General features: G+C 46.2%; 1 pseudogene; it reads right to left on the reverse strand.

The window, feature by feature from the left end:
- Positions 1 to 2,245: 2,245 nt before the first annotated feature.
- Positions 2,246 to 5,853, reverse strand: LOC123080345 (uncharacterized; annotated as a pseudogene).
- Between the last annotated feature and the right edge of the window lie 2,634 nt (positions 5,854 to 8,487).

An 8,487-nucleotide genomic window follows, 5' to 3' on the forward strand; every position in this document is an offset into this window, starting at 1 on the left:
CACAACCACCTTCTAGAGAACCCCCATGCGTGCCCATGTTCGATGAATGGGTGGCACTAGGTGGTGGGACTCCGGTTAGTACATTGCCTAACTATTCACCAACTAGTTCTCATTGATTCAATACTATCATATTTACCCTTACAATCTCTTTTCAAATATTGCCCCCCACGGTTAGCATCATCCGTTTTTCCAACTGGTGTTGGTGGCTTGACTCCTGCTTCAGAGAGCCCAGACACTCCGATCTAGCAAGGTGGTGCTGGTCTTGGCGGTGCTCACGGCGATGATCCTAGTCTTGGCCGATGATGTGTTCCATGTCTTGCAATACTTTCCATGTTCCGTACTTCTTAGCGTTCTTTAGATGACGATGATGATGTCCGTGTCTTATACCTATATTCATGAAGTTTCGACAATGATGATGTTGATCTTTAGATGATGATGATGTTGATCTTTAGATGATGATGATGTTGATGATCTTTAGATGATGATGATGATCTTTAGATGATGATGTTGATGATATTTCATATTTCTGTCAAAATATGGATTGATGTGAATTCAAATGCTGTCAATTTGAATGGAAAATGCAAAACAAAGCCTACTAAAAAAACAAAAAAGAACTATGCCACGCCTAGGAGAAGCCAGAGGCCGCCATGTGGCAGGGGTATGCCGACGGCCTGGCCATGAGCATATCCCGCTGTTAGAAACAATGAGAGACCGCCACATGGCCAGGGTATGCCGACGGCCAGGCCGTCGGCATACCCCTTTGCCAGAAGCAACCAGAGGAGGCCACCTGACAAGGATAAGCCTACGACCCACGTGGCAAGGATAAGCCGACAGCCAGGGCTGTCAGCTTATCCTTGCCACGTTGCCTCCTCTTGTCATGCTCGGTGACGACGCTGTCAGTTGCCGTTTGGTGGTTTTTTGTGCCGACAGTGTTTCTATGCCAACGGCCGTACGGATATCGTCGGCATACATCTTTATCCTGACGGCCTTTCTAGGCCGACGGTATGACAAGACTATGACGTCGAGATCGACGTTGACGGGCCTATGCCCATGCCAGCCGTCGGCATAGGTGTATACCGGTATACAGCCTATATATGCCTGGTAGTGGCATGGTTGCTATATCTCCTGGGGATCTTTTAGCAGCCAAAAGCTATGATTCTTGAGTTTCATTTTGATTTTACAAGTTAAATACTAGCAAAAGATACTGGCAGGAAATACTTGGAAGGAAATTGTACTTGAAGTCTAAAACAAGTTGTACTGGCAGGAAATGCTCAGATAGTTTCAAGTTCTCTCACAAACCCACACAAGGGCTCAACAATTGTACTGGAGTCTCAATAGCCCACACACATGCAGTACACTACTACAAAGTTTCAGCACACACACCGCCGTCCCATGCATAAATAGTCACACACGGCTGCCATCAGTTGTCGACATGAGCCTCTCCGTCGGTGACCGGGACGCCGTCGCCGTCTTTGTTCACCGCCTCTGGCGGTGCCTCTGATGCCCGCTTCTCCTCGGCGAGACGGGCTCTGCGCCAGTGGTCCCTGGTGTAGATGTGATTGATCATGCCGCGCTTGTCACAGCCGTGCACGGCACACAGACCACACGAGAGGCTGTCGTCCGCCTGGCACAGTGTGACGAACAGCTTGCCCTCCGCCTTGATGTAATACTCCTCGCCGGTCACGGCGGGGCCTCCGTCGATCTCCACGGCTCCCTCTTCCTCGGCATCAGCTTTCTCTTGTTCTTCAGCTTTGGCAGCACCTTCGTCTACTTCCATGGGCGCCATGGAGGAGACACGGCACGGGCGCAGACCGGGGCGGCGACGTCCACTTGAGGCGTTGCTGATGACAGTACCACCTCCATCTCTCCCGTTGCTGGTTTCTTCATGGAGTCATCGCTGCTGTTGACGGCGATGGAGGCGGCTTCCTTGGATGGGCTGCCGATCCTGGCGGCGACGACGGCCTTCTTCACCTCCTGTCCTGCACCGGCGTCAGCGGCGGCCTTCTGTTTGTTGGTGTGCTTCCTGCCGGACAGGTGAGTCCGCATGACGCACTCCGACGGCGCCTTCACATCACAGAGCTCGCACAGCAGGATACCGCCGTCCAGTCGGCGCACCGACAGCAAGTGAGGCCGCCATATTCATGTGAGCCTTCCCTTTGAGGTTATCCTGCATGCCCTTCTCACTGGTCGCCGTGCAGGTCAAGTCTTGCTTCTGATTCTTGCTGCTTGGCCCAGCTAAAAGGGTTCATGAGGCAGGGACAACGTTGGAGTTCTTCCGCTTGGCCGGTAGCATGGCTGCTGATGCATTTGGTTTTGAGCAGACCTGCATGAAAAAAACAGAAACTCCACTAAGCAGACACTCGTTTAGGTTATGGAGACCCGAGAAAGAACAGAGGCAAAATCCCTCATTGTAACAAAAATGGTGTATTCAGACATATGCCACTAATGTTTTCATAGCTTTGTGCTAGTGCCATCTCAGTCCCTTTTCTATCACACTCTCCTTCTCTGACCATGTGATGTTTCATGTTTTGCTGTCTTTTCAAACCGTTCAAATCAATCAACCTTGCCTGGTTTTTCCTGATCACGTCTTGATAAATGACAAGATGTTAAAATATAATGTCGGATAAAACCAAGCAAGGTTGATCAATTTGAACCGTTTGAAGGGACGGTGCAAAACCAAAACATCATATGGACAGGGAAGGAGAGATTGACAGGAAAGGGACTGAGATTGCACTAGCACAAAACTTGGAAAGACACGTTGCTGCAACATTGATAGTGGAATTTCCTTAAATACCAAAGTTTTGAAGTGGCATTGACGATGAATCTATGTTTTTGAACTTAAAGCAAGACAAGAATCATGGAATGAAGGGAGTACATCTGAACCTTATACCCCCTAAAAATATGCGCATAGTTTCAGAAAATTATGACATAAATCACGCAATTAGGGATGGATACAAGTATGCGCGTGCAAACTTTAAAACTAAAATGACTGTATGAGACCTAGATGAACAAGGAACGGTTTAAGTTACAGGTCATATTTAAGTTTTAAATTTTAGATGCATATACTTGTACCTATCCTTTATGAGCATGATTTATTTGGTATTTTATCAAACTTCTACAATAATGATTTTTAGCCGTATAAGGCTATAGGGTTCATATGTCCCTAGGTTTAGAAAATCCCTTCTTGCAAGCTGCCGTGCTTCTCACGCCTCTTAATGTTCAAAGATAATGGAAAAATGCAAACACTTTACTAGACTAGAAATTAACACCAAGACATTTGTAAGAACACATAAAATTGGTTTCTCCGCAATCATGCTTAAATAGCCTTTGAGACCTCTTTATATATGTTCCAAAAATCATGATACACTTTGGCCTTGTATTATTACTGGATTTGCAGTTTGGGCCCTTTTGTATACAAAAGAAAGAGCACTATACACTAATAGGATGAGAATAATACCTACTTTCAAGCATATAAGACCCTCTCCAACTTTGAGCCTAACTTAAACAATAAATTTGACTAATAAAATGTCAGCTATATGCCACAAAAACTATAGAATTTGTAACTTCTTTTAGATACAAAATCAATGATATATTTTTTGTGGCATACAACTCACATTATTAGTCAAATTTGTAGTCAAATTTAGGTTCAAAATTTGAGGGGGTGTTACATATTTGTAAGGAGGCAGTATTGCGGTCAATAAATGAGTTGGAAAGACAACCGATTCAAGCAGCCTCCTATGAAATTTTGAATATTATAGTTAACCATGCTACCGTAAAACACATATGTTGTTTTGTTGAATTTGGGTAGTGTTGTCAAAGACCAAACCATATTCCTTACCCCATTCTCCTTAGGATATGGCTGTGCGAGCATGGCAGTCTTCCTCATATGAATTTTCCCTTTGAGGTGATCTTGCATGTTCTTCTGACTGCTTGTTGTGATGCCGCAGACCATGCAGTTCAAACCCAAGTTGTTGCAACTTTTTTCAACGAGAGCCATCGAAGCGACAACAACACAAGGGTGACCCCCCTTGGTTGGTAAGGCTGGCCACCCATTTATCTTCAAGCTGAACTGCATCAAACACAAAACCGGACAATTTAATTAAGAGGCGATGGGTAGGTTCTTCGCGGTGCTGTTTTTGTGATCATGACGAAACAATACAACATTTATTTCTTGAATGCCCACTTGCCAAGTTACTTTGGAGAACGATTCATATAACTTTTAATATTAATCCTCCAGTTGATATTGTGTCTTTGTTTGGGACGTGGTTAGAGGGGGTGGAGCAGATCACTGCGGCTCATATTCGGATTGGAATATGTGCGCTATTATGGGCTATATAGAACTGTAGGAATGATATGATTTTTAATAGACAACACACTTTAACTTTTTTGTAGGTTAACTTTAGAGCTACAACTTGAATCCGTACGTGGTCCTTACTCACTCCTATGGACTCCAGGAAGCCTTTGGTTACTGGGTGCAAACAATGGGAGATGGTAGCTCGGGTTATCTTCAACCGATTCGGATGACGCTCGCATAACAGTATAGGAGTCTAGAGAGCTTATCCTATTTATTTCCATTGTGCCGGTTGGCGTGGTTCGCTTGTACTTTTCTTTTCTTTTTGATACTCTTTTCCGCTCCGTTTTGTGAGCTGTAAGACTTTTACGACGATTCTGGATTGTTAATAAGATGGCCGCATGCATCATCATGATGCAGAGACCGGGGGTACGCCTCCATTTTCAAAAAAACAAAAAATTCATGATGAAATTAGAAGCAGCCGAGACCTATTTATGTTTGTGATTTACTGGTGTTACAAGTTACACCTAACCAAGCCACTCTAGCTTGCTGGGCTGTAAAATGTAGGTAGTCCAAGAATACTAGTGAATTCAACAACATTGCTAGTAGGGTATCAAGGTGTCAACAAAAAAAGAATTGCAGTGGTCTGGACTATGGACTCAAGCCCAGACCAAATACGTGTTCATGTATTCTTTTTTCTAGGATACGCACAAGCATGTGTATCTTTCATTCATAGGAAAACAAACATGAATTCACATATACTTACGAAAATGTAAGGCTAGTGTAAAATGGAAACCCAATTCAGGTGGGTTTGATTTGGAGATAGTATGATGCTTTTACCATCCTATATATATATATACCTCACTGGCTGCCGTGATGTTGCACACAGTGCATGTCAGATCAGGCTTCTGCTTCTTGCTGCCTGTGGCCGCCGAAACAACGGATGCAGCAGCGACATGAGGGGTTTTCCGCTTGTTGGCTGCCACGGCCGCAGACACGTCTACTTTGGATCCAACCTGCACACACTGAACAACATCCAATATTCCAATAGTTAAGTGACGAAAAAGATCCACGTGGTGAAATCCTCAAGAGGACAGCAGAGCAGAGCAGCAGACCTGGTGATCGATCGGCGCCGTCTTCAGCGATGGCACCGTCGGCGCTGCCCTAATTTCCGACCCGCCGGCCAACCGCGCGAGCAAACTGGCGTGCTCTTCCATGAGCTCACGCCAGACTTCGAACTCGAGCGCCAGCGCCTCCGCCTCCTCGGCAGGATCCGCTCCCTTATCCTCTCCTTCGCCGCCCGGCGCCACAGGCCGTCCGGATCCGACGCCGGCGGCGGTAAGCTCTCCCCGTGGTACCCCGTGCCATCGCAGCCGACGAGACCGTCATGCACGCGTGTGGCTTCACCAAAGGGAATAAGATCAGCGGGAGAGAGGCATCAAGAGCCAAGAGTCGGCCGCTATCAGCGAGGAGAGGTCACCTGATGTCTCGGAGTTGGCCGACGTAGCCGCGGCCCCCATCGACGGACAGCGCTCCTCGCCGGTGCGGAAGTGGAGCTCCATGGCGCGGCCTCGTGATATACACGAACATAATATTGTATAGGAAATTCAACTATCTCGTGCATATCAGAAGTTGAGAACCGGCTAACGCGTATCAAGTCCAAGTGTATGAATAATGAACATACATAAAGCGCGCGACTGCAATGACACTGTGGTGCGTGGACACATATAGACCGTGGTAGCTAGCAAAAGTTACAGCCAACGCGAAGAGCACAGCGCCTCTGGCCTTATTGTGATTCGACCTTTATTCCGGCCGGTGGTCTCAGTGGAATAAATATAGAAGATATTTGCATTTGCTCTGTATACAGTAGTGTACTAGTGTACTAGTGTGTTGCCTAGAGGTTGTATCGATCGAGCTGAAGCAAACTGCAAACGCAAATGTAACAACTAATGGTTTCGCAGCTAGCGCCCGATGCTGCTTCACATGCATGTATAAACCATCCTAGTAGCAAAAATGACAGCCACCGAATATATTCAAATGGCACATATATACGGGCCTCCGCGCATGAAACCTGTCAACTGGGCTGTAAATGGAAATATAAGAAAGTTCACTGCAACAACCTGAACATGTGCAGCACTTAGTCCTGGCCATCTCACGCCCGGCCCTGTCGGCCCACCCAGGCCCGACCCTAAAATCCAGGGCCTAGGCCCGATGGGCTTGCCCATGGGCCGGGCTTGGGCCTGAGTTTTGAGCCCACCAGTAGGGTCTTGACGGGCTTGGGCTTGGCATACTGGCATTTTAAGGAAGAGGTCCGGCCCATGGCCCTAAGCCCTAAGGGATTTTAGGGCTTTTTACCAGATGGGCCGGGCTTGGGCTTGAAAAGTAGGTCCAGTGATAGGGCTTGGGAGGGCCTGGGCCTCAGTTTTCTGCCGTGGGCTTTTTCAGGCCCGGCCCATGGCCAGATATAGCAGCACTACATCATGAACATGCCTGTTGAATCATTTTTCCCAATGCCGCTCATACCTAAGGCATGGTCCTGTCAAAATAGCAATTGTGATAGGGTTTTTTCTCACTTCAACATATGAACCTTGGGTGAACAGTTGGAGAGATATTCTACATATTTGTTTATGTGGGTGATGTCACCACTCACATGTCTAGCATATAAACAGGACGAGGTATATATGATGGTAGGAGTAGTAGGTGCGGGCTTAGTCATTTCACCAAAAATTTGAAGGGTAAAATAGCAATTGTATTTAGCTTTTGAAGTACATTGGTTGGCATGCACCATGCTCATAACCACGAGGGTAAAACACGCCCACCATCCATTCCTACTACTCCCTCCGTTTCTAAATATAAGCCTTTGTAAAGATTTCACTATGGACCACATACAGATCTATATAGATGCATTTTAGAGTGTAGATTCACTAATTTTGCTTCGTATGTAGTCTATAATAAAATCACTACAAAGACTTATATTTAGGAACGGTGGGAGTATATATCATAGCTAAAAAATACTTTCCCACACCTACAGTCTAAATCAAACATAGTTAAACTTATTGAGTGAGATGGCAACATCTAATGGAAATAGGGGGAAGATTAGGATCTTCATGTGGCAATTAGTACGGGGCCGCTTACCCTCCGACACGGAGGTGCTGAAGCGCAGAGGCCCGTCCGACGGGCTATGCCCTCTCTGTTCGATCCCCGAGAACTTGAACCATATCTTCTTCGTGTGCCCCTCGGCGAGATTTTTGAGAAGTTGTCTCCGTGAAACGGTGGGCGGCGGTTGGTGCCATCACTAGTAGAAAACCACCCATTAGTCCCAGTTCGTAAGGGCCTTTAGTCCCGGTTCATGAACCGGGACTAATGGGTCGTTACTAATACCTCCACCCATTAGTCCCGGTTCAATCCAGAACTGGGACCAATGCGCCTCCACGTGGCCCTGTGCGCCCACCCCAGTCAGGGGGCCTTTGGTCCCGGTTGGTGGCACCAACCGGGACCAAAATGCATCCACGCGTCAGCATTCTAGTTGCTGGGGTTTTTATGTTTTTTTTTGAAAGGAGGGGAGGTTGGGGGTTTGGGGGGGTTAATTTAATTAGGTGTTTCATATATTGTGTTAGCTAGCTAATTAATAGAGAGAACTGTCCTCTCTTATGTCCGTGCTTGGACGCTACGTACTATATATAAATAAGTGATCGAGAGAACCATTCAATACAAAAGTTCGTCATGCATACCGAGAGAAGTGATCGATCGACCTCTCCTTCTCCGAGAGGTTGGTCGAACAACAAGTTTTCGTATCATGTATCCGACGCTACTGGCTACATACATGTACAATATGTATAAGATCTCTTATAATTACAAACCCCTAGCTAGCATTTGAAATCAATTTCCACATGGTATTCTCCGGTTTTACTGATGACGTGGTCAAGAAAGAATCCCGCCAATTCCTCTTGAATTGCTTTCATGCGATCTGGTTCTAGGAGTTCATTCCGCATCTGCCACGTCTAATTTGAAGAAGGGGGTTAATTAATACATATATATGAATGAAACTCAATAGAAATGATGGTGTAATAAAATGAAATTGTGAATATTATTGCTTACGCACTTCATATTGTCTTTGAGAGTAGCCCCGCTTGTTTTTCAAAGTCGCGGTGTGGATGAACTCGCACACGTAGTATCCACAGAAATCATTCCCTTCC

This window comes from Triticum aestivum, chromosome 1B (genome assembly GCF_018294505.1).
Source record: "Triticum aestivum cultivar Chinese Spring chromosome 1B, IWGSC CS RefSeq v2.1, whole genome shotgun sequence".
NCBI classification, from domain to species: domain Eukaryota; kingdom Viridiplantae; phylum Streptophyta; class Magnoliopsida; order Poales; family Poaceae; genus Triticum; species Triticum aestivum.